General features: G+C 39.8%; 1 protein-coding gene across 1 annotated transcript in view; it reads right to left on the bottom strand.

The window, feature by feature from the left end:
* LOC146789492 (uncharacterized) overlaps positions 1-26,459 on the bottom strand; it is a 112,542-nt gene that overhangs the window by 5,364 nt on the left and 80,719 nt on the right. The window contains exon 4 of the transcript XR_014969805.1: positions 20,968-21,115. The gene's annotated coding sequence lies outside the window, so the exon portion shown is untranslated. The remainder of the gene's footprint in view (positions 1-20,967; positions 21,116-26,459) is intronic.

The raw sequence follows: 26,459 nt of genomic DNA, 5'->3' as shown, positions 1-26,459 counted from the left end.
AATAAGGGCAGCACCATCAGGTAAAACCAACAAATCAAGTTGCGTCTTCAAGGCTTGACTATAGATCGATGGACTCTCACAATAGCCTTGAGGAGCGCGTTTAAACCGGAAACTTCGGCCTCCTAAGGAGAAGCCAAAAATATCTCTACTCTCCACGGCAATTGGGATGCTGAAGAAAGCATTCTTCAGATCAATCACCGAAAACCACGTGGCTGTGGCCGGAATCAAAGTCAGTAAAACGGTGATATCAGGCACGACAGGGAATTGTGGAACAACGATCATATTCACCTCGCGAAGATCGATCACAAACCTATATACAGGAGGCTGAGAAGAATCGGTTCTCTTCAGAACAGGCAAAACCGGACTATTGAACACATTACCTCTCGTTTCCTCAATCACACCTTTCTCAATCAGATCAGAGATGATCGCCAAGAGTGCTCTTTCACCATCACTTGAGATACGATACTGTGGAATGCGTGGCAATCTAGCATTCGCCTTCAATGTCACAACATATGGCGGAATCTCCCAAAGACCCACATCATTAGGACCAGTAGCCCAAAGAGAATCAGGAAGAGAAGACAATTCAGCTGGAAGTTGGTCTTTAGCCAAATACATCGGAGAGATCACTCTCTTTCCCAATGTAAGCTGTACTCCTGAAGGAGAACAATAAAGCGTCGCATACAATCTCTTCAACAAGTCCAATCCCAACAAGTTCTCACCACAACCTGTCGTCAGAATGAGGGGTGCTTCGAATTCACAAGGTCCGACAGAAAGAGACAAAGGACTAGAAATCGGATTTCTAACCGGGGCGCCAGAAAAACCTACTGAAACATTCGTTGAGCCAGACAAAGGTGCGCCAGGGAGTTTAGAGTGCATGATAGAACTCTTCGCAGCACCAGTATCCAACAGAAAAGGCTCTGACACACCTGATGCAATCACTTCAACATAAGGTCCACTCTGATCTACTGGAACTGAAACGACTCCCTCTCTTTGTCTGTGGCTGTCCTAGCAATCGTTACCTTCCATATTCTCACCTTCAACGTAATAATCATCCGCATAGTACTGAGCCGTCCTACCAGACGCACCATTCTGTTGATCAAAACAATTCATCGAGTTCTGCAGAGGCAAGGAACGCGCAATCTGAGACATACCATGTCCTCGACCTCGTGGAGCTTGTCGAACACCTCGACCTCTCATACCAGAAACACCATTCGTGCGCTGTAATAAAGTCGGGCAACTATTCTTGAAGTGACCCTCTTCTTTGCAATACGCACACTGATTAGGACCTACAGGAAAACGCTGTTGAGAAGACTCGAGCCTTTGCGAGTTTCTCTGATATTGTTGGAGTTGCTGATAATCACGCTGGGTGTTGCGAGGCGGGTATGCTTGCTGCAAAAGAACCTTAGTCTTCAGTTCTTTAGTCTTTTTATCCGCTTTCTCTATCTCATCCTTATTTCTATTCTCATAGTACTGGGCAGTAGCCAATATCTGTGCTGACGAAGAAACAGCCCAGGCACTTTCAGAATCCTTCAACCTATTGCACAACTCGGGAAGCAAATTATGCACAAACTTGTCAACGAACAACCTTTGACCACCTTCTGTACTCATATCTTGACCACTGTGGTCTGCAAATGTCTCTTCAAATCGAGTGAAAAAGTCGGACACAGTTTCGTCTTTCTTCTGCTTGCATGCAGACAACTTGTCCCAATTGACACGCATAGCAGGCATCAAAGTCTTCATATAATCAATAATTCTACCAGGGAGATCAGCAATCACATTCTTGTGTTTAGCACCACCTATTTGTCTTTCATCTGCAGTTCTAAGGTTATTCCATGTATCACCTAATTGCTGCGCATGATCTGTATGACAAATCTTACTCCATATAGGCTGTGGAACAACATTCCCAAATAACATATCTATATCAGCCAAATTCATAATACATGAACCCGCAGTTTGAGATAGCTCCTTATAAAACCCCGCAGGATTTTTACGTGGATCAGGCAGAGTCTGCTTTAGAGCTAGGACTTCGGCACGCTTCCATGGAATATGTAACCAAACACGCTGGGAATGTGCCAGAACAGGTGGATTAGCATTCGCATCACCAGGTCTCCAAACGGGAGGAACCTCACGCATCGGGTATTGACGTGCCTTTCTCCTAACTGAAGAATCAGGCTCAAATAATGACCTAGAAGGAAACTCACTCCTAAACGACAACAATGTCGCGACTGCTCTTTCAACATCAAGACCCACTATAGTTCCTTTCGCAAACTCGGACCGCACACGGAACAACTCATGCGGAGTCTGCCCTACCTCGCTATCTTCCCACTGTTCACGAAGGAAAGAACACATCACATCAAATACGTATCTCTGTTTCGGTGCTTCCCATTAATGGAAAACATCCATAACACCCTCAAGATCATAGTGCGAAGGAAAGGTAACCCATTTACGCGCCAAGTGATCTAACACTGTCCGTTCATCAGGACCAGGCAATTGACTACGCAATTGATTACGCTCTACAACAGGAGACATACCCAATGAACCCATTAGAGGAGAAAAAAGACTAGCAACCGCATCAGTCATCCTCCGTCGAGCAGAAGGAGAATGTGACAAAAGAACAGGAGACAAAGCAGAATGAGAAGGAACCGAAGTCGGAACAGTGACAGAGGGAACAGACAACACAGGTATAGGAGTAGCAGACGAAGGAGGTAGCAAAGACGGCGGCTCTTGAGAAGGCTGCGCCGAGGCAGTAGTAGCCAGTAGAGGGAGAGCTGGCTGTTGAGGAACCACTGGAGGTAAAACAACCGGAGGTTGCGCAACTTCAAGTTGCGGAGGTGCGGTAGCACTCTGAGCATAAGGGGGTGGTGAACTTAATAGATGCGACATTAAAGGATCTTTCGCAAGATCTTTCTTTTCTTCTTGCTGTTGAGGCGACAAAGCTGGATAACATTTGTCTACCGCTAATTTACGTTGCCTAAACATCTGTTCGCTTTCTTGCTCTTCCTCATTATCCTTATTTAGTTTCGCTAACTTAATTTCCTTTTGTTTGGCTTCCTTTCGCCAAAGGCGGTAAGAGTCAAACATTGCCGGCCGGGCTTTCTTTTTGAAGAGTCTAACCTCTAAATTATCCAAAATCTCCGTGTCGTAACTACCATATTGGGGCCACTTTAGGACACCATCCTTCCTAGTATACCTAATCCATACATCATTATACGTGATGGGGCCCACGCCGTGTTTTAAATAGAGCTCATAGGTCGGAGTTCCAATCGGAGGCACCGGACATGAGTCCTCCAATCGGGAATCCCTATTACAACCATAACAAAATATCTTTCCAAGTCTGCTAAGACCAGGCATCTTCGCTCACTAGTCTAGCTTCAAACTTCAAGGGAATATCAAAACGATAGCCTCGTGAATACACGAGTCCCTCGGCTTTGGGGCCTGCAGGTACCAAATCAAAGCGATCCCGAAGGATACCAAAACAAACTAAGGACTGGGAGACGCTCCACTCATACTTAACTGAAATATCGATGACGTCACCAGAAGACCCGTCTATCGTCTCGCTTTACAAGTCATCAAAGGCTCCAAGACAGGGCGACAGTCAGGGCAGCAGTCCTTCGTAGCCGTCGGAATGCGGGGAACTTCGCAGCAAAGACTTTCGGACCACAACGACATACAGGGGTCAATGAAGTGGTAGGCCTCCCTCCAGAATTTTCACACGAAGCTCCTCACGATCTTCAGGCTTGGACCGGTACCGCTGAAGTCGCCCCAGAGTTGGGCGCCAACTGAAGAACAGTGATTCAAACCCAGCGGCGCAGGGGAGACGCCCGAAGTCTTCGGGTTCACCTGTCTTAGAGTACAGAGACACGGGATTCTTCTGTTGATATCAAAGATCAAATTTATTAGCTGCAGCCAGTAACAGAGGTCCTAGAAGTACAACACGGTGTATGTTCTCAGGAGACTGCTCAACATAATAGAGCGGAGCATCGTCTTTTATGCCAAAAACCACGTTCCTGGCTAGCATCAATTACTCACAAATCTGACCAATCAGAGGATGATATTTACAGAGGCATCACATAACGACAAACCCACTTTCAGTTATCCAACCCATCGCCAATGACAAGGCAAAAATCCAGCATTCTTGCTCGAACAGGCCGGACGGGCCCATCATAAAAGACCTCAACCCAAATCAATAATTAGGCCATAAGGCCATAAAAGGAAGGAGCAGAAACAGATGCGGAGAAAGATAGAGGGGTGTGTGCGTGTGCCATAGAATCAATAATGTCCTGCTCTTTGATCTCTATCTGACCAGCTGCTTAACAAGGTACTGGCTCAACAAGTTTAGCCTCGGGCAACAGGGTCAGTTGACTCAGGTCAAACAGGAGTCAACACGAACTCAAGCTGAAGTGTACGCGTCTTTAGAGGCTCGCTTGGCCACAGTCATCCTGTAGTCATTAGCCTATGTGAGGGCAACCACAAAATGGCGGTTATGCACAAAATGAAACCCAAGGGTGCGGACTAGATCGTCAAATACACAGTGAATCCATTGGTGTAGCATGACGAAAACGCTTACGCATACCGCACTTGTCAGTCGCGGTTCGCTGATATCAAAACCATCACGATACGACAACCTTCATTGAATGGGTTCAGAATTCACGGAACCACACATACGGTCTCAAAGTTTCACAGTCCTCATTAGCCTCTGATATAAGGACCTACGCGTTTCGGCGAGTTACCTTCCACTGGGTCACTTTGGGCTCAGCATTGTGTGTTTTTAAATGTTCTTAGTCCTTCTTCATTATCGTTAACCCTTGGCCCATCCCTCAAGTTTTTTAAAACAATTATTCATATTTACATCAAATCTGTACATGATACATTATATCTCAAGAAGTGAAATCAACAGGTTCAATTTCCTCAAAGCACACATTTTTTCAATTTTTCTAAATGTTAATGATGTCTTGCATGTTTGTATTTTTGATTTAAAAAAAAAATGATGATATCACTATTTTGTTCTTTCGCACCACTTTATCTATGACTTGTTATTTTTGTTGATTCATATATTATTTGATTTTTATTCCCCTTTCTATATTTTTCTTACACTTTTTTCCTTTTCTCTTCTTTTTCTTCCCCCATGTGATGTCTAATTGTTGTCAGCCAGTAATTGACATATTAACTCGTTCTCTCCACATTATAACTATTTTTAAGGACTCCCCCCTTCCCCTTTTTTTTACACTATTCTCGACATGTCATATTTGTTATGGGCGGAATCCGTTAAATTGTGTCTTACTCCCATTTGTCTACATTACCTCCTGTTAGCAAGTTATTAAAAATGAGAGGGTCATGTTCTTGATAGATCTCAAAGTGCTAGTGCAAAATAGCAGCTCATTCTAAGGCAGAATTAGATCTTAAAGTGCTAGTGCATTACAGCCAATAGGTTATAAAGTGCTAGTGCATAAACAGCAGCTTGATGTAAGTCGATTAAACTAAGTCTAGAAAGTGCCAATGCATTATAGCAGCCTTCACATGGAATTTAATTCCATTATATCAATGAATGGGTCTTAAAGTGCTAGTGCATTAATAGCAGACTGTATGTAATGACAATTTGCACTTGTAACCTCTAAAGTGCTAATGCAAATAACAACAGATTTAACCAGTTCATGCATGTTAGTAATTTAAAAAGACCATCTCCCTTTAAGAGAAATACAAATGTAGAACGGTGCCATATGTTTGGAGGGCTTTGGGAGTTTCAACTCCTTAGCGGTGTCTGGTGGGGGGGAAATCTATTTTGTTAAGAAATGCTATATTGACCTCGTTATTTTTATGAAAAAAGGGGGATTTTTCTTTTATAGAAATAAGAGAGAACATTATTGGGATCATTTTTATCCCTGAACCAAATAGAACTCGTATATGTGAAATGATCCGCTCTTCCTCATTTTTTAAAATTACTTATCCACATAGAGTGTTAATTCTTTCACAATGTGCAATGTGCTTCTGTCATCATAATTTACATTGATCTTAATATAAAGTTAACAGTGCTTGTAAATAAATAATAGGGAAAGTGCAAAGTGCCTCAATATATGTAGTTTTACCCAGTGTTCTAATTCGTAACTGGAAATGCTTGTTTCAAAATATCACTAGGTTCCGAGACAGTAAAAAGGTTCAGTTTCTATGTACAGAGGATAAATGTCTCACAAGAGTACAAAAAGTTCAGCGTCCCTGTTGTGGCCCCACGGTACTTCTGTTCCAATTAACAGGAGGGGTCGTGATTCTTGTTTTCGTAATTCTTTTTCCCGGCCTCCCCCTCTTGGGTGGGCCTTAACATGTTTTATCCCGCAATAGGAGAAAGTGGATAGAGATCGATTGTGTACTTCATCGAAGTGGAGAGCCACTGGATAGGTTTTATCTCCATTCTTTATTGCTCTGATATGATAAGGATTCATAGCTTCAATTTATTTTTGGTGCAGCTAGTGTAACGTTTATCGCACCCACATCGTAAAACATAGATAGAAAATTCAGTATTTCATGTGATTCTTTCATTGATCGGCATCCTGCAACCATCTGTGTTTGATAGCTCCTACTGTTCGAGCCGTATTTACATGCCTTGCATGAATTACACTTTACGAATCCTCTCTGTATAGTTGTTAGCCAGGATCCTGTTCCTTGTAAGTTAGTTTTATTTATGTAGCAGCTAGCTGTTAGAATATCTCCTAATGATCGTACTCTTTTACAGGTGATCTGTGGGCCCCTCTCAAAGATCTCCGTCAAATGTTCATCTAGGATCTCCTTAATGTTTTGTTGGGCTAAATTATACTCCATGAATAGCCTCTTGACCGTTGTACTGGTCTCTTTTGGGGTACTATCTGGATAGAGGGACTCTTTTCTCGTCTTCTCTTTTGCCCTACGTTTGGCATTATCTAATACCATTGATGGGTATCCTCTGTTCATAAACATATTGTACAGTCTTTCCAATTCTTCTTCATAAAGATCCTCTGTGGAGCAGATTCTTTTTACTCTCAACATCTAACTGTAGGGAATGCTCCACTTCAGTGCATAAGGATGGCCACTATTTGCATGCAAAATGGAATTTGTGGCGGTCAGTTTCTTGTTGACGAGTATATATATTATATATATATATATATATATATATATATATATACTGATATTATCTGCAATGATGTTGATAAAAGCGGAGGCCCATTTGTGAGAAGCGGGAAGCCTTTTGAACAATTTGTGAAGCAAGGGATGGCAGGATTTTTGCTGTGCCTTATTCGACGTATTAGATACCAACACCATGCCCAATATGAAACTGATTTCTGGAGGTAAGATTGTGATATGTGTTTTAAAAGAAGGAATGAGTCATCAGAAACATTGGAAAGCAATGACTAATGGAAAAGGAATATAGTGGAAAGGGAACATAACAATGTTAAAAAAAACTATTTGAAATGTGGAATGATTTTTTGGGACATTTAGCCAGTGATTTGGTCTGTAAATACGGAAACATTGAAGTTAGAGAACTTGAAATGACATTGTAATAACTAATGAGTGGGGATTATATGTAAATGCATTATAAGAGAAGCACCAAATGATCAACTGGCTTTTATTTTGATTTGCATGCATGGGAATAAGTCGGTTTTGGCCCCCCTTTTTCTCTACAGTCACTTGATGGATCACCCCAAAACGTTCGAGAAGGAGCTGAGGTGGATGAACTGTTTTTCCTACAGTTTTGTGAACATTCATCAAATGGCAGCAAAGCTATTAGTGAAACATAAAATGTTCTTCTTATGAAAAGAAACTCCACATGTGCTTTCTCTGTCTCTCTCTGTCTCTCTCTGTCTCTCTCTCTCTCTCCCTCTCTCTCTCTATACATATATATATATATGTGTATATATATATATATATATATATATATTTATATATTCCTCAAGTAATCCCTCCAGCAGGAAGGACAAACGGGACGCACTCTCTGCAACCTTTTTGCGCTTTTTTATTTTCTTAATACCTTTACTGCATGGGATACAGGCATGAACAGATCTACGCGTTTCGGTATCCCAGATACCTTGCTCACGATCAACTGTTTGCTTGGCACCGCCCCCTTTAAGTTTACTGGGTGTTACATCATTTCCTGGCAGTGCCCCAAGTTCCCTTTGCATTCTGGAGAATGTAGTCTTAAACAAAAGTATTTTTACTTTTCATACCATGCATTTCTTTTTTTAGCATCGTAATCTTAACAATAAAGGATTAATGGAAATTATATAAAAGTAATATAAAGCAAGACGGGAAAGAGTTCAGTTTCTCTATTTCACATGTCCGAATAGCAAGTTCATTGTGTGTTGGTGTTCCTTCATTTTCATCCCTCCAATGGGACCTATCATTTTTATCCTATGTCTGGCGCCATTCTTTGGGGTAGAAAATTCCTTCGTATTTCCCTTATTTGCATTTTCTTCATTGTTACCCCTCTGGTGGGGATTAATCTTATTAATGTATAATGCGATAAATTACAAATTCTTCTTTACAATTAGTTTCCCATCTTTTTCAAAACCTACTTCTTAATTTTGTATGTTGTTCTTTGTTGTTTTCATCCGTTCATTTTAGTTTGTTGCCATTTCTTAATTTCATCATTTTGTTTGTCTTTTTATGTTTTTATGTTCATCCCTTGTTTTTTAGGGGGAAGCTGTGATTGATTATAAATGTATGTAGAGCTCTTCTGACTGATTGAGGCCGTGCGGCTGTAATGTTCATAATTTCAAGATGTAACGGGACTCTTTCTGTCGCAATTGTTTTTCTCGATCTCCCCCACGTTCTTTTCTTGGAATGGTTTCAATTCCACAGAATTTTAGTTGTTTCCAGTCCCCTTGATGACATTGCTCCATATGCTTGGCCACTGCATTGGATTTATCTTTGTGTATTGTTGCTCTTATAAGTTCTAATATTCTCTTTTTCAATTCAAAGATAGTTCTTCCTACATATTTCAGTGGGCAAGGACATTCCAATACGTAAATTACATATTGCGTCTTGCATGTTATTAATTGGTGAATCTCCCAGGATTTGTTGTTTGCCATTTTTATTTCTTTTGTCTGTTGGGCAATTTGGCAGGCTTTACACATATGGCATTTTATAAAGCCTTTTATCTTCAACCATGTGGTTTCTTTGCTTTTTCCTTTAAAATGACTGTGAATTAGGTGATCCTTCAAGTTTTTTGCTCTCCTGTATGTCACCGTTGGGTGCTTCCCTACTAATTCCTTCACAGTGGCATCAAGCTGTAATATCTTCCAGTTTCTTCTTAACCCCTTCGGTGCTCATGACGGAACGGTTCCGTCATGAGCCACGGTTGAGCTGTGCTCATGACGGAACCGTTCCGTCATGACCACGCCCGCGCAAGAAACCGTCAGCACAGCGGCGGAATTTGCGCAGCATGGAAGGGGTTAATATGCCCACTACTTGTTTACTTTCTAGTGAGTAGTCTGTTATGAGACGAATGGTATCCTGTTCTGTTGTCTTTTGTTTTCGGGATAAACACTCTTCTCTTGTTTTGCTGTTTGTTTTTTCCCAGCATTTTTTGACTATATTAGCGTTGTATTTTCTTTTCTTGAACCTCTCCATAGTGTTCTTTCCATGTATTCGCCATTCATCTTCTTCACTGCAGATTCGCCGAATCCTCAAGAATTCGCCATAAGGAATGCTTGAGATTAGGGTTTTTTGATGAAAGCTTGTTGCTTCCAAGGTGGCATTGGTTGCCGTGCTTTTTCTGTGTAATGTTGTTTGTATATGGCCATTTGTTATGTAAATTTCTGTGTCCAAGAATACCACTTTTTCCTTGCTGATTTCGTATGTGAATTTTAGATTTGTTTTGCTGTTATTTAACAGCTCAAAGTATTCTTGGAATTCCATTTTTGTTCCATCCCAAATGATGAAAAGGTCGTCAATAAATTGTCTCCAACTGATGACCTTGTTCACCATTCTGTCATTACTTGCACACCATGCCACCTCCTTTTCCCAGTATCCCATCGCTAGGCAGGCATAACTGAGACTAAATGAAAATCCCATTGCAGTCCCGTTCTTCTGGCGATACACTTCCTTTCCAAATACAAAGATATTTTTGTTTAGACATATTGATATCATTTCAAGGAGCATCTTGTTATGTTCACAGTATTTGATGTTACGTTCTTTCAAAAAGAAATCACATGCTTCCAGGCCCATGTCATTCCCTATGTTAGTATAAAGGGATATGACATCCATTGTTACCAGTTGATATGTATCCTGCCAGGGAGTATTTTGCAGTAGCCTTAACAGGTCCGTTGTGTCCTGTATGTAGGAGCTAAGTTGAGTCACGTAGGGGTTTAGAAAGTAGTCAATATAATTGGCCATGGGTTCCAACAACGATCCCTTTGCTGACAAGATTGGTCTGCCTGGTGTTTTTTTTTATCCTTGTGAAGTTTAGGCAGAAAATAAATTGTAGCTGTAATTGGATGAGGCACTGTTAGATATTTTCGTTCATCCTCATTTATAAGTTCCCGTCCTGCCCATTCTTGGAGCCTGTTGTCAACTCTTTCTTTTATTTCCAAGGTGGGATTCTTTTTCAATCTTTCATAGTAATCCATGTTCCATAATTGGCGATGTGCTTCCACGGCATACGCTCCTTTTTCCAGAATCACTATGTTTCCCCTCTTGTCTGCCATTTTAATTTCAATCTGATCATCCGTTGTTAGGTTCAGTAGGGCATCCCTTTCTTGTTTAGTCAAATTATCTGTGAATTCCGGACCCTTAAATTTGTATAGATCTTGGATGACCGCTTCTTGAAACAGATCTATTTTGTTTCCTGATGCCAATTGAGGGTAAAACTTGGACTTTGGTTTCATCCCGCTTAGGCCTGCTCCCCCTTGCGTGATTGCCATGCTCAATGGGATTTCCTCTCCCTCTATGGCATCTAAGTTTAAAAGTGTCAAGAAGCCCTCAGAATCTTTCACTTGTACGCTTGCTGTTTTTTCTTCCGATATTTTAATTTTTTCTTTGTTCTTTTTCTCTGCAAAGAATTTAGCTAGCTTTATTTTCCGGATATATAGGTATAGATCTATCCTTACTTGTGCTAGATCCATTCTTCTTGTTGGGCAAAAATGTATGCCCCTTTTTAGTAACGATGTTTCTGTTTCCGAGATGGATCTTTTGGATAGGTTCACTACTTGTAACTCCTCCTTTACTTGTTCTTCCAGCGCATGCTCCTCGTTTCCGTTCCCATCTTTTCCACTGTTGCATTTGCATCTTTTGCCCCTTCTTTTGGGTTTCTTTGTTGCCATTGCCGTCCTCTTCCTCTTCCCCTTTGTTGCTGGAATGTGGGTCGATTTTGCTCCCATTGCCTCTGTTGCAATACTAGGCGCATGTCCCCTAAAAAAGACAGCTTGCTCCTGTTTGCTTCACTTGGTTGTTCTCCATCACTGGGACCATTGGAGATTAAGGAAGAGGCGCTACTTAAGAAACTTATTGCGCTGTTCCAGGTCGCTTGTTCTTTCATTGCATCGAATTTTCAAGAGAACGTAAAAATGCGCCCCTCAGCGTAATCATTCGAATCTCTGATAAATTTGGAGTGCTTACATTCCCTTACTATATCCTCATGTTTATCGATTTGTACTTCCAGCTCTTCTTTAAACTTAGTCATTTCCGTTGTCATTTTCAATAAAGACTATTCCTTTTCCGTTTCACATAGTTGTTCTTTTATTCTTGCAAGGCCAATTTCAATGTGTTTCACCAGAATTTCAATTAGGCCTAACGATGATTTCAATACAAAGTCACCCCATTCCTGTAGTAGCTCATTTGAAGCGTCCTGATGGTTGGGCATCAACATTATCCTCAGCCCTCTCAGGATTCGTTGTACCTCCAAATATTTCTTTAGAGTAATCAGCTCCCAGGACTTATTTATCTCTTTGCGGCTCAATTTTTCCCATACACGTATTTTGCTTTTAATGTCCGTTTTTCCTGTCGTGCTGGATGTTCCCAGGTCTTTATCTGCATTGCCCTTTTCAAACATAGAGCTCAACAATTCATTTCTTTTGGCTTCCCGTTTCTCCATTTTTCATGCCTGTTTGTTTATTTCCCGATATTTTTATTTTCATTCAAGGTTTGTGCGCGGTTGCGACCGGAGGTTACTGTAACTTTAAGATACAACAATTCCCCGCGCGTTTCTTCGTTGAAACTTTTAATGCGGATTCTTTCTTGTGTAGTTACTTTTCCTCCGACACTTAGCTGGCTAATCACAAATGTGAATCAATGTTGCCACTTTCTCAGTTATTCAACACACGCTTACCTCGGTCTTCATCTCCGAGCGGTGTGTGCATTCCACTTCTGTTTTCTCGCCCAGCGGTCACTACGCCCGGTCCAATAAATCCACTCCTCCGGTTCCCAGTCACCGGGAAAGTGCAGCGCTCTTCGTGGGTGCTTATCCCTGCGGCTGAACCACGCCGCTTTAAATCCTCAAGTAATCCCTCCAGCAGGAAGGACAAACAGGACGCACTCTCTGCAACCTTTTTGCGCTTTTTTATTTTCTTAATACCTTTACTGCATGGGATACAGGCATGAACGATCTACGCGTTTCGGTATCCCAGATACCTTGCTCACGATCAACTGTTTGCTTGGCACCGCCCCCTTTAAGTTTACTGGGTGTTACATCATTTCCTGGCAATGTCCCAAGTTCCCTTTGCATTCTGGAGAATGTAGTCTTAAACAAAAGTATTTTTACTTTTCATACCATGCATTTCTTTTTTTAGCATCGGAATCTTAACAATAAAAGGTTAATGGAAATTATATAAAAGTAATATAAAGCAAGACGGGAAAGAGTTCAGTTTCTCTATTTCACATGTCCGAATAGCAAGTTCATTGTGTGTTGGTGTTCCTTCATTTTCATCCCTCCAATGGGACCTATCATTTTTATCCTATGTCTGGCGCCATTCTTTGGGGTAGAAAATTCCTTCGTATTTCCATTATTAGCATTTTCTTCATTGTTACCCCTCTGGTGGGGATTAATCTTATTAATGTATAATGCGATAAATTACAAATTCTTCTTTACAATTAATTTCCCATCTTTTTCAATACCTACTTCTTAATTTTGTATGTTGTTCTTTGTTGTTTTCATCCGTTCATTTTAGTTTGTTGCCATTTTTTAATTTCATCATTTTGTTTGTCTTTTTATGTTTTTATGTTCATCCCTTGTTTTTTAGGGGGAAGCTGTGATTGATTATAAATGTATGTAGAGCTCTTCTGACTGATTGAGGCCGTGCGGCTGTAATGTTCGTAATTTCAAGATGTAACGGGACTCTTTCTGTCGCAATTGTTTTTCTCGATCTCCCCCACGTTCTTTTCTTGGAATGGTTTCAATTCCATAGAATTTTAGTTGTTTCCAGTCCCCTTGATGACATTGCTCCATATGCTTGGCCACTGCATTGGATTTATCTTTGTGTATTGTTGCTCTTATATGTTCTAATATTCTCTTTTTCAATTCAAAGATAGTACTTCCTACATATTTCAGTGGGCAAGGACATTCCAATCCGTAAATTACATATTGCGTCTTGCATGTTATTAATTGGCGAATCTCCCAGGTTTTGTTGTTTGCCATTTTTATTTCTTTTGTCTGTTGGGCAATTTGGCAGGCTTTACACATATGGCATTTTATAAAGCCTTTTATCTTCAACCATGTGGTTTCTATGCTTTTACCTTTAAAATGACTGTGAATTAGGTGATCCATCAAGTTTTTTGCTCTCCTGTATGTCACCGTTGGGTGCTTCCCTACTAATTCCTTCACAGTGGCATCAAGCTGTAATATCTTCCAGTTTCTTCTTAAGATGCCCACTACTTGTTTACTTTCTAGTGAGTAGTCTGTTATGAGTTGAATGGTCTCCTGTTCTGTTGTCTTTTGTTTTCGGGATAAACACTCTTCTCTTGTTTTGCTGTTTGTTTTTTCCCAGCATTTTTTGACTATATTAGCGTTGTATTTTCTTTTCTTGAACGTCTCCATAGTGTTCTTTCCATGTACTCGCCATTCATCTTCTTCACTGCAGATTCGCCGAATCCTCAAGAATTCACCATAAGGAATGCTTGAGATTAGGGTTTTTTGATGAAAGCTTGTTGCTTCCAAGGTGGCATTGGTTGCCGTGCTTTTTCTGTGTAATGTTGTTTGTATATGGCCATTTTTTATGTAAATTTCTGTGTCCAAGAATACCACTTTTTCCTTGCTGATTTCGTATGTGAATTTTAGATTTGTTTTGCTGTTATTTAACAGCTCAAAGTATTCTTGGAATTCCATTTTTGTTCCATCCCAAATGATGAAAAGGTCGTCAATAAATCGTCTCCAACTGACGACCTTGTTCACCATTCTGTCATTACTTGCACACCATGCCACCTCCTTTTCCCATATATATATATATTTACATTTATGCACATATATATTATTTCATTTATTTTAACAGCACAATGCCTTTTGAAACATTCAGTAATATTGTTAATTCAGGTAATTTTTCATGCTTCAGCAGGCAGAGAGTAATGTTGCTTTTTCCTGCTTTGCTAAGAAAACACTTGACTACTGAAAGCCAAGGATTCATTGACGCATATCATGCAAGCCACTCTCCCCATTCAAATTTTGTATTCTGTGAATAACCTGAATAAACCCAACGACATAAATAGATCACTTTCATGTGTATAGAAATGTTTCATTTGTGAGCAAAATGAGAATGCATTACACTGGTGAAGAAACTAAAAGAGATGACTTTGAATTGATGGAAATGGTAATTCTCTTTCTCTGGATTTCTATAATATATCATGTGCTATCTTGAAATTGCTTTCTTTCCATTGCACTCTGTCTCAATTAGGTTTTCCTCCCTTTCCGATCACCTACTGTCTCTCTTTTTTGGACAAGATAATTTAAAGATGGCATTTAGCTCTCCCCTCGATGATTTCACAATTCACAAATGTGCTTCCCATTTCAGACACAGTTTGAATTGAACTTAAATGTTAAACATCTTTTTTGAGTGGTTTCTGATAACTCAGTGCCCTGTGAATGTATTTACCGGAACCGAGGTCTTGCTACCCAAAAGGTGTATGGTGGTATACCCTGTGCTGTATTATATGCTTACTTACAGTAGCAAGGTCCACCAGTCTACAATGGGCCTGATTTCGAATTTCATAGAAATGAAAAATTCTTCTATTTGTGGAGGTCTATGCAAATTTGGAAGAGAACTCCCCTGTTAATTTTTTACACTATACTTTTGCTAGGTTTAAGGACATTCAGACAGTGCAGTCCCCAGCAGATTTATTGCTTACTTCAGAAACTGCAGAATTGTCCAGTAGTGTGGCTGACAGATGGCTGAAAGAAACCCAGACATTACAGGAGAAACTCACCTGGGCATTTCATTATGTTTTGTGGGAGCCTTGCTCCAAGAAGTAGAAGAGCGTTTTTACACAGAACGTTTTCATTGTAGAAGAAGATGCATGCTTGTGATCTGGTTCAGATCGGAATACAGAGATCACAGTATGGAGGCACCATTTAATTCTTGAGATAGTACTAGACACACTGTGCTATTTTTTTTTTTACATATTTACACTTTGAGGCACAGGTAGATAAAAAGCCTGATTTATTTCTGGGCGGACTGCCTTCCGTTCCGCCATTGGGATGGAGTAAATTACTTTGTCCGCACAGTGGCGAGGAAGTCTGCCCAATTCATGAATGACCACCAAGCAGTTGGTCATTTGTAAAAGCATTGGCAGGAACCGCCCGCATGACGGTTCCTGACAATGCAACTATGTGCTACAGGGCTGCATCAGCAGGATGCAGCCTTGCAGTACAGAGTAATTGTTTTTTTTTACATAAAGAAACTCCTGAAATGGGGTTTTCTTTTTCTGAAGAAAAAATATAATGCTCCCATCTCCATGGGAGAAGACTCCCATGACGAGGGGAGCATTCCATTTTTTTCTTTAGAAAAAGAAAATCCTGTTTCATGTTTTTTTTTAAAGTTTGAGTTTATTAAGAATTGAGAGAGAATGAACAGCATATATATTTAAACTTAGAGAATCGCAATTAACATAAGAAATATTAAAGCATATGAAATAATAACTATTATAACAATCAAGCTGTATATAGGAAAGTATTAAAACCAAAAGGGTAAGAAAAGGGGGCGAAAGGAGGAGGGAAAAAGAGGGTACAACTTATTCCAACTCTATTGAAATTTTAGAGAAAATACAATATATAAGATTAAAAACACTGTAAGCATAATAATATTTAGTGATTAAAAGAAATCACAAATAGATTAATATAAATACATAAGCATGAATAACAATATCTTAATTTTTAAGAAAAAGACAACAAGGTGAAATTATGGCAGTTTTCGGACATCATTGGAAGCATTTACAACATTAGAAGCGGGCCAGGATAAATATGTAGTAAGAGGGAGCAATAAAACATCTCTCTTAATTGCTAAAGAAATGGGATGGGGTTAACATAATTGGTATTGAGCCTATGATTAAAACATACAGCATTCCACCAGGCTCTGAAAGTAACTTTGTCTGCTTGTTTCCGAATGGAAGTTATTAGATGTAAAGCTACAGCCAATAACAAATCTAACAACTTAAAATTAGATGGTGATTGAGGCCAAAGGGAAGACAGGGGACCTAAGAAAATATTGGATAAAGAAAAGGAGATATTGACTTTAAAAATCTTTTTAATCTGGGACCAAACTAATTGCCAAAAAGAACGATATAGGGACATTCAAATAACATATGTTTTAAATCAGCATTGGAACAAGAACAGGACCAACAGGTAGATGAAGTAGTATGTGAAAAGGAAGCTAATGTTGCAGGGGAAATAAATATTCGTTGATAAATAAAATAAAGAGTTTGAGAAGAATTGGCAGCGCTAGAGATTTTGTGGATTTTGAGCCACAGTTTATCCCATAAGGAGGTTGGCCAGCATTGTTGTAGATCCCTTTCCCATGCGAATTCAGTTTTTGACTTGAGCCTCTCTCAGGGTGTAAATAGACATTTATAAATGGAAGAGGCCGAAGGGAATGTATCCAATATGGGAAAAAGAGAGGAACATGTTAGAGGAAATGTGGGGATAATTGGTAATGTAAGAAGGTATTGATTAAGAGAAGGAAGTAGAGAATTATATTGCTTACGAAAAAAATTAGGTAATGAGAATTTTGTTTGTAGATCAGAGAAGAATAAGGGGAAGATTATTATTCAAAGGTTTGGAAATCCAAAGCAAACCCTTGGATCTCCAGGTTTTCCAATAAATTGTGTGATTCTTGATGCGTAATAATTTATTGTACCAAATGGGTTGTTGAGAAAGAGAGGCATTAGAAGGATAAGAAAAAGGTAGAAAGGGGGTTTAGAATCTTGCGATAATGGGAGAGCGTATAAATGAGATATTGTTAGTGAAAGCAAGAAACTCCTGAAAGGCAAAAGGAGAAAGTATAGATTTCTCTATGGAAATCCAAACAGGGTGATGAGTGGGAAGTTCTGAAGAAAGCCAACGGGGAGCTTGTTTTAGAGAAAAGGCCAAGTGATAGGATTTGAAGTCTGGAAATCTAAGGTCTCCACAAGACTTGTTCTTTTTTCAGGTGTATTCTTCCATAGAAATTTAGTTAAAAGGGAATCAATTTTCTTGAAATAATGTCTGGGAATACGCACGGGAGTCATAGAGAGAGTATATAAAATCAATGGGGTAAGCACCATCTTAATCGAATCCAGTCGACCCCATCAAGATAGAAAAAGAGGGTGCCAACGAGTAATAGTATCATTTAGCGATTTTATAATATGATCAAAATTTAATTTTAATGTGTCAGGTATAGTTTTTAGAGGTTTGCCAAGAAAAACAGGTATGGGTGAAATAGTGTTTATGGCATAAAACATTTAGCTGTAAAACTTCACATTTATCAGGATTAAGACGGTACCCTGATAACTGAGAAAAAATATTGACCTGATGTAAGAAAGGAGGAAGGGAAGTAGTCGGATTAGAACAATATAAAAGGATATTATCTGTGTAAACAGTCATTTTAATCTGATGTGAACCAAGTTGAAAGCTAGAGATCTGAGCATCTTGTCTAATTTTAGTTAAAAGGGTTCCAACGCTATAACAAATAATAATGGAGACAAAGGACACCCTTGTCGTACTCCTCTAAGAAGAGAAAAATAATCTGAGGTTTTACCATTAATGAAAATAGAAGCTCTAGGACCCGAATAAAAGAAAGAAATTAAGGAGATCAATTTGGGAGGGAAACCTATCCATTTTAGAGCATGAAACATGAAATCTATACCAATCCTGTCAAATGCTTTTTCAGCATCTAAAGCTATGGCCGCAATAGGGAAATTCAAGGAGGAAGCCTTACTAAGGACGTTAAAGAAGACTCTGGAATTATCGGAGGATAAGCAACCTTTTACAAAACCAGATTGTTCAGGTCCAATAAGTTCAGGTAAAATAGGATAAATGCGTAGTGCTAAAATGTTTGCAAAAATCTTATAATCAGTATTGACTAGGGAAATGGGGTGATAATTTTTACAAAGAGAAGTGTCTTTGTTGTCCTTTGGGATTAGACATTTCATGGCTTCTTGAAAAGTGCCTTGGGACGAACCATTTGTAATAAAATAGTTAAATAAAAGTAAAAGATTTGGAAGAAGAAGCTTAGCAAAATGTTCGTAAAACTCAACAGTAAATCCATCGTGTCCAGAGGCCTTCCCTCATTGCAAAACCGATATAGCTTGAGTGATTTCAGCTAAAGTAATATCAAGTTCCAGAGAATCAAAATCAAGAAGTTGGGAGGGAGGAGAATTAATAGATTGAAAATAAGAGGATAAATCTGTTTGAGTTGGTTGAGCCTCTGGACTATATAGGGGCATATTTACAAGCTGGCGATAAAAAATTATCGCAGCTTTTGCGGCCGTTTTCGGCCGAAAAGCGGCGATAATTTTATCGCCTAATTAGCAAGGCCACGCTCACGCGTGAAACCTTGCTTTAGCGTGGGGATTCCTAACGCCCAGCTTTGCATCTCTAATGAGATGCAAAGTGGGCGTTCCTGACCTAACATGACAGGAGAAATGTCGCTAAGCGACATTTCTCCTATCATCAAGCCCCACGCTATGAAGCATAGCGGCAGGAAAAGTAGCGATAACCCCTGTTATCGCTACTTTCCTTACGCCTGCTTCAGGACTGACTTAGCCATGATATCCTATGGAAGGTGAATATCATGGCTAAGTTTATGAGTCCCTATCAGCAAGCTAACGCTACACTACGTGAGATTATCGCTGGGTTTCCAGCGATAATCTCACGTTAGGCAGTTAGCGTGAGGATTTTTATCGCTGAGGAGATAAGCGTTGCTAATAGCATGCTATCTCAGCGATAAAAATCCACGTTACCCGGCGATAATTATCCTCACACTAAAAGCGCTGAGCGATAATTATCGCCGGGTGTTGCTGATATGCCCCATAGATTTTTATAAAAAGAAACAAATTCATTTAAGATATCATCAGCTTTAAATCGAGGAGATCTGGTAGTACTTTGGAGAGACTCTATTCTAGTTCTTTCTTTCCTTATTTTTAAGTAGTTGGACAATATTTTCCCCATTTTATTTTGGCCACCGTAGTAGCGAGCGCTACTTTTTAAAAGATAGGAAGAAGCAGTTTCCGCAGATAACCTGTTAAAAGTGAGGTTGGCATCAATAAGATTTTTTAGAGAAGATTCAGAATTGGAATGGTAATAGATGTATTCTGATTGCTTAATTTTATAAAGTAATTGGGTAGATTGTACCTCAAAAGCTTTTTTCTTTTGTGAGACAAAATTCATTATAAAACCTCTGGCGGCTGCCTTAAAGGAACCCAAATCATAACAGGAGAGGAGTCTGGAGTTGAGGTAATAGCAAAACACTCAGAGGCAAAAGAGTTAAATTGGCTGGAGAAATTAGGATCCACAAGTAATGAATTAAAACGCCACCTTCCAGCATGTGGAGTTAAAGGTATTAGATCAAAATCAACAAAAACCGGGGCATGATCAGAAATCAAAATAGATCCTATCTCAGAATGAAGGACATGATGAGCTAAGGGTTTACTGAGAAAAAGATAATACGGACTGTGATTGATGTGGCGGTGAAAAGTAAGTGTATTCTCTGAGATCTGTATGACAAAGTCTCCAGATATCGACAAGAGATCTACAGCATATGGTGGAAGTAAATTGTGAGTGCATTTTAGTATTTACAAATTTAACAGGTGAATGTCTATCAAATAAGGGGTCATGAATTTGATTACAATCACCGCCAAAAATAAGATAATCATCAATGTATAACATTAATTTATCAGAAATCTGTGTCCATAAAACCTTATCAATGGAAACAGAGCCATATACATTAAAAATAACTGAGAGTATTTTATCAATAAGAAGTTTAACAATAACCCAACGACCATCGGAATCAGATTCTTGGTGAACAACAGAAACATTGAGTTGTTTACGACAAAGACACCATTCTTCTTTCGTATGGCTGGGAAGAAAAAACCTTCCCCACCGAGCAATTCTATAGTTTAGAGGCTTCAGTCTCGGATAGATGGGATTCTTGAAGTAGTGCAATGTCAGTTTTTAAATTAGCTAAGTGGGTTAGCACCCGTAGTATTTTAATGGGATTGCTTAAACCCTTAATATTCCATGTAGTAACTCGGAATGTGAGCACAAAGCATTAACATGAACATTCTCGAAGCAAACAGTGAACGAATCAATCATTGAGTTAAAATAAAGAGGAAGGGAAAGAGTATAGAAAGAAGAAAATTGTTTGATCAGGAAAGAAGGGAAAAGGTAAGAAACAGAAAAAATATTAGAAAGAAAAAAGAGAGATAGAGAAATGATATCAAGAGGCTGGGATGAGGGGAGAACAAAATAGAAAACAAGAAGACAGTACAAATCGTAAAATAGAACCAAAAGACAATCTAAGACATACAAATGACGATTGAAAAACATACCTATAACACAAGACGAGGTGAGGGATGGCGACACCAGAAGATGACGTCGACATCACCGGAACTCCACCGAACTCCAAAAGGACCACGGATAAGACAACAACATGTAGGAGAGACCACAGGGGAAGCAAATGACGGAAATGAATCATATCTGTATAAGAAGGAAACAAAAAGCAATATGGATAAGAAAGAACATTTAAGGAATATAAAAACGAGAAGAACAGGTAAAACACCCTAAAGTAGTCACAGTACAAAAATACAAGCAGAACAACCATCAAAGAATTACATAAACAAGAAGTATAAACAAGAAACAGTCAGAGAAGAGGAAGCAAAATAACAAATCAAGTAGATTTTGAAGTGTCCATAGCCACAGCTCCAAATTGATGAAGAAATTCCTGCAGAATGGCTGGATCCTCGAATGTGGTAGTCTTTTCTTTATAAGTGACTTTGAAAATGCAGGGATGGATCAGTCCAAATCTGGCATTTATAGCACGCAGTTGAGGTCGAAGATCAATAACTTTTTACCATGATCAGCTGTAACTTTAGCCACATCTTGAGAGAAAAATAGGCAGTGTCCCTCCCCAAAAAACCTTTTTTCTAGATTTGACTACAGACAGGACTTGCAATAGGTCAGTATACTGCAAGAAAAACATGATGACTCCACAAGGTTTTGCAGAGATCTTGGGACCTGGTCTGTTGGCCCTTTGAATATTAAGAGAAGGCGTAGAGGGTAATTCCAGGAGCTTAGGCAAAAAAGTTGAAAAGAAAACAGTTGGGTTGGATCCTTCAATTTGTTTTGGAAGACCATATATTCGGAGATTGTTTCTACGATTTCGGTTTTCTAAATCCTCCGACATTTCAGACTCCAGAGTTGAAATACGAGAACAAGAGACCGGAAGAGAGTCAGTTTTTTGTTCTACAACAAGCATACATGAATCCAACGAAGACCATTTATCATCCAGAAGTTGCAAAGTTTTTAGTGTCTTCTATGAAGGGTTTCAAGGCGCGAATTTCTTCAAGGATTATGTCCATGGACGATGAAGAAGAGTTCACTGGAGAAGGAGGATCTTTTTTCGGTCTTTTGGTAGAACTCGCAGGAAGTTTGCTAACAAGGTGTGATTTTGGAATGGTGCTTGTCAGATGATCAGACTTCTGAGAAGAAATGTCCTCCTTGTTGTTGAGATTAGAATCAGAGTCTGATTGCGCAGTAGGTTTAGAGGGGGTGCTCAGCTTAAGGTTCCTTAGTTTCCCCATAAAAAAGAGATTGATGGGGAAAAAAGAGATTCAGGTCTGAAAGTAAACCTCAAGAGGCACCCTCTTAGTACCTTAGCTCCTTATTATAGATCAAATGTGTGCTGGCAAAAAGAGGTTGAAACGTAAAAAAGGGCTTCAGAACGAATGGTCTCTGCAATGACAATTGTTCAATAAAAGCTGAAATATATAATTTTGGACCTCTATCAAAAGGGCAGTAGGTGGACTCCCAAACAGCAGAAATCAAGTTGGAGTCACAGATAGAGAGTCATATCATGCTGAAAAGCTGTGAGAGGTAATGAGGAGACTCTCAAAAAGGGCACAACATTTCTTCCAAGGTCAGGAGGTGAAGAGGAGTCACAAAATGGTGCCCATTTAACAGAGAAACAACATTGTTTTCCTTTTAGTGCCAGAAGAGCGTCCAAGCAGGCAAATAGATAAAAAGTAGATCACTTATGTAGCTTGAGTGATGGGTATAAAACGCTATTAGCACGTGGGAATTAGGCATTTCAGAAAGGAATTTAACGTGATGCAGCCGAGCAAAGATGGCGGCCGTTATGAAGGAAAACTGTGCGCTGCTGCAAAAGTGCCGAAAGTAGAAAAAAATGGCAGAAGAAGCAGTCCAAGTGCTTCTCGCTAGAAAGAGCAGTCACAAACCTACATTTTTGGTGTAGATGAAAGGCGCTCTCCCATTTAAGTCAAGCTTCCTACAGAGTACCCGCGCGGAGCCCCGGAATCACACCGCCATCTTGATTGGTGTCAAAGCCACGCCCCCCCGGTTTCATGTTTTAAGTGTCCCTTACTGTCAGGTTTTACTCGTCGGAGAAGCTTATCCTCGGTGGAGACTTAGTAGACTCCACCATGGCCAAACTGAAGGTCTGCCCCTATTTCATTTGAGTGGGTGGACCTTCAAGTTGGCAATATGTATAATGAAAGGCATTATACATACCGCCAACATATAAATCACTCTGAAAGTGATTTAACTGAATCAAGCAAATTTCATTGAAATTGTACTAGCCTCCAGATTCCAAAGTGAGGAATTTGTCCACATCTCCTCCTGAAGGATGATTCGGATAATGGGGTGAGCACTATGAATCACTCACAATAGTGCTGAGTTAAAGAAACTGTGTAGAATATGTAAACATGACATCAATTACAAAAAACTGGAGTTAACTGCCACATTTTTAGCATACAAATCTTGTATGCTAAAAGTTTCATAAAGATAAGACATAATCACACATGGATGTTCTAACATCACATAAGGCACCCCAACCCTCCACACACATGCATGTATACACAAAGCATAGATAGAAGCTGCTTGCTATGCGGTGGATTTGGGGCATACAAGAACACACAGTGCAATTAGCACAGATGGATACCAGCAAAGCAGTATCCAAATAGAGAATATCTGCTGCGTGTGGGACTATCTATTAAATAGTTCACTCCTCCATACTCCAGTACTTCCGAGCTGTGGGAATACTGACCTATTCTGAGTTTGGTCTTGGGAACTGGAGAATAACAGTGAGGATCAGTGTTTCTGCACCAACTGCGGCATCTTCTCACTCATTTCCAGCCTGTGTTTCCCTTGTAATAATTTGCCTGCTTTTAGCAGGAGAAAAGCCTGGGAGAGAAAACTAAGGGATGTCGTTTTCTCGTATATCTTGTATGTTAAGCGGTCCATGTAATGGTGGCCCTAATCTTTCAGTCGCACAGATGGGCAGTCAGTGGTGTAGTTGGTAATGCTATTTCTTCACCATCAGTGTTCCTTCTCTGGCTGATTCCTCTCATGCAGAATCTGAATTAATATTTCTCTCAGGGATGTTTTTCCCAGAAGCAAGCTACATTTTATTGAATCTCTATCATCGATTCCCATGAGCAAAGAGGCAGTCAACACAGTGGCATGAACAAATGGGGCAGTTCAGCATGTTGCTGATGCCTAAGGTGGGAAAAAGTATAAACCTGACTGCAAATGGGAAGAGGCCACATCTTTGGGATAGACGTTTTTGGTAGGTGCTCATATGGATATGGTATGGTTAGGCATCAACAAATAAGTGAGCCAGCGTTAGAGAAGTACATATTGGAAGAGATATCATAGGAAACAAATAAGGTAGTATCCTTTCATTTTGTCACATTTTGTGCCCTTTGGTTTATAATTGGAAGTCAGTCCTATTTCATTAGGTACTTAAAATGTATATATGCCTGGATTTGTTTTGATTTTCTTAATTTGATAGGTACAACAAACAATAAGGCTCTAATTAGGATGTCAGTCAGTAAGCCTCCAAACGCTCATCAGAAGCTTACGGACCAACATCCTTGGTTTCAATTCCGACCACCGTAATATGATTACGTGGTTGGAATTCAAACCGGCTTGTCAATCCGGCTGGACTTCGATGGGCTCAAGGAGCCCGTCGGCCAGTCGGAAACTGAACATAATCTGTTACAGACAGCGTTTCCGTCGTCGGGATTATGAGGTCAGTTTTTCATGTTCGGCTTTCCAACACGGAAAGCTTGTCGGAAAGTGGCGTCATTGTGCCCCTGTTGGGGGCAGAGGGGGCACATATGGAGCCCCCTGTAAATTTCTGCACCGTGTGGCGCCTGCCACACGGTGCAAGGATTTACAGTCACTCTCATTTCTCTATGGGAGCTTGTGCTGTGGCCGGTTTCTGACCGCCGCACAAGCTCCCATAGGGAAAAGGGAGTAGGTGACTGCACTATGTGCGTTCGCATCGTAATTGCGGTTTCGGACTACCGACCAGAGGTCGGTCGGTTCCGAAACCACAGGGATGTCGGTCAGAAGCAACTCCAACCGACAACCTAATTAGGGCCTAAATGTACTAAAATTCACTGCACTCCTTAGGCACATGAATCACACCATTCACAGTGATTACCATAATATCATTCTTTGTTTGCCTATGATAGATTTCTGAGGGTGCCATATGTTCTTACCAGGAGATTTAATTCCAGTTTTTATTAAATATTATTAAATTTGGATCTGTGCTCAAAACAGGTGAATTTGAAAGTGAGAGAGACGACATGACATGAGCGTTTTTTCATTTTATTGAAAATATTTTCTTACAATATTTAAAATATATTTAATTGCAGGCTATTTTACCAGAATTTGCTCAATCTGATACTATAAGATTTAATTAGCCTGCCTACTAAGACCCTGATTGGAAGTAGCCACTTAAGTCCTTGTTGCAATTATGACAGCCACATGAACACCGCAGATCTGCCTGCTTTCCGCATGAGAATGTGGCTGCTGAAGGCAGGCAACAGGCTCTGGGGGAAACCTTTGAGAGAATGAAGACTTGCCATGGGAATCAGATGAGTACTTATTTATTCTCATGGTAATTTGTCATTGCAGTCTCGGGGTGCAACTCAGAATTAGCTCCCACACATCGAAGCACTCGAAAAGAGGCACTAAGACATGAAATGGAAAGACAACTATAGAATACTTTTCAAAAAAGATCCTGTTCTCAATGGCACTTTTATTAGGGCAGTTGATCTTTCTGCTCTAATGTTCTTAAGATATTAGATGTAAGTTTTAAAAATAACTCCAACGCAGTAGCTCAAGCATGACACGCCATTAGTAAAACAAGACAGAGTAAATATAGATTAAGGTACTGAAGCTAGTTTTGTGCACAATGGATACATTGGATGTGAACAGAGATCAGCTATGTGCTGCAGTGTGAGAATGTACCAAGAATGCACATTTTACCCGATCTGTGCTGACCCAATGAACACATGTGAACAATGCTGGGATCATGTCACAGGATTCTAGCAGATAATTCTTCATTCACCTATGCATTTACCTGGGCAAGGTATTTTACAGCTCAAAGGATCGCCAAGGTTTGAATGACTTTGTTCCGCTGCCAACACTTCAATCACTAAAACAATTGTTAGTTTAGTTTTACTTCTCCAAGGATGTTAAGGCGCTTAAAGTACACATGAGCTGCACAGACCTAACGTGTTATTTTAATGTATTTCTAAGAGGGTGAAGCCATTTTATTTTGTGTTTGTTTAATTACCAAAGGCCTGCATGATAACTCAAGGAGGATTTTCCCAACTATAATAAAGCCTTTGGTTTCTCCCCTTCCAAAATGGAAAGGGGACAGATCATCACCAGATTTGATAGGAATTTAGAAGAAGGCTTTGTACAAGGGAAAACATATTTTCCCTGCAGGCAAAAATGAATAAAGTGTGCATTTGTATGATGGGGGAGCTCCATGCACCCTTTGCAGAAC

This window comes from Triturus cristatus, chromosome 10, assembly GCF_964204655.1.
Source record: "Triturus cristatus chromosome 10, aTriCri1.1, whole genome shotgun sequence".
NCBI classification, from domain to species: domain Eukaryota; kingdom Metazoa; phylum Chordata; class Amphibia; order Caudata; family Salamandridae; genus Triturus; species Triturus cristatus.
This window is presented reverse-complemented; position numbering and strand designations above follow the sequence as displayed.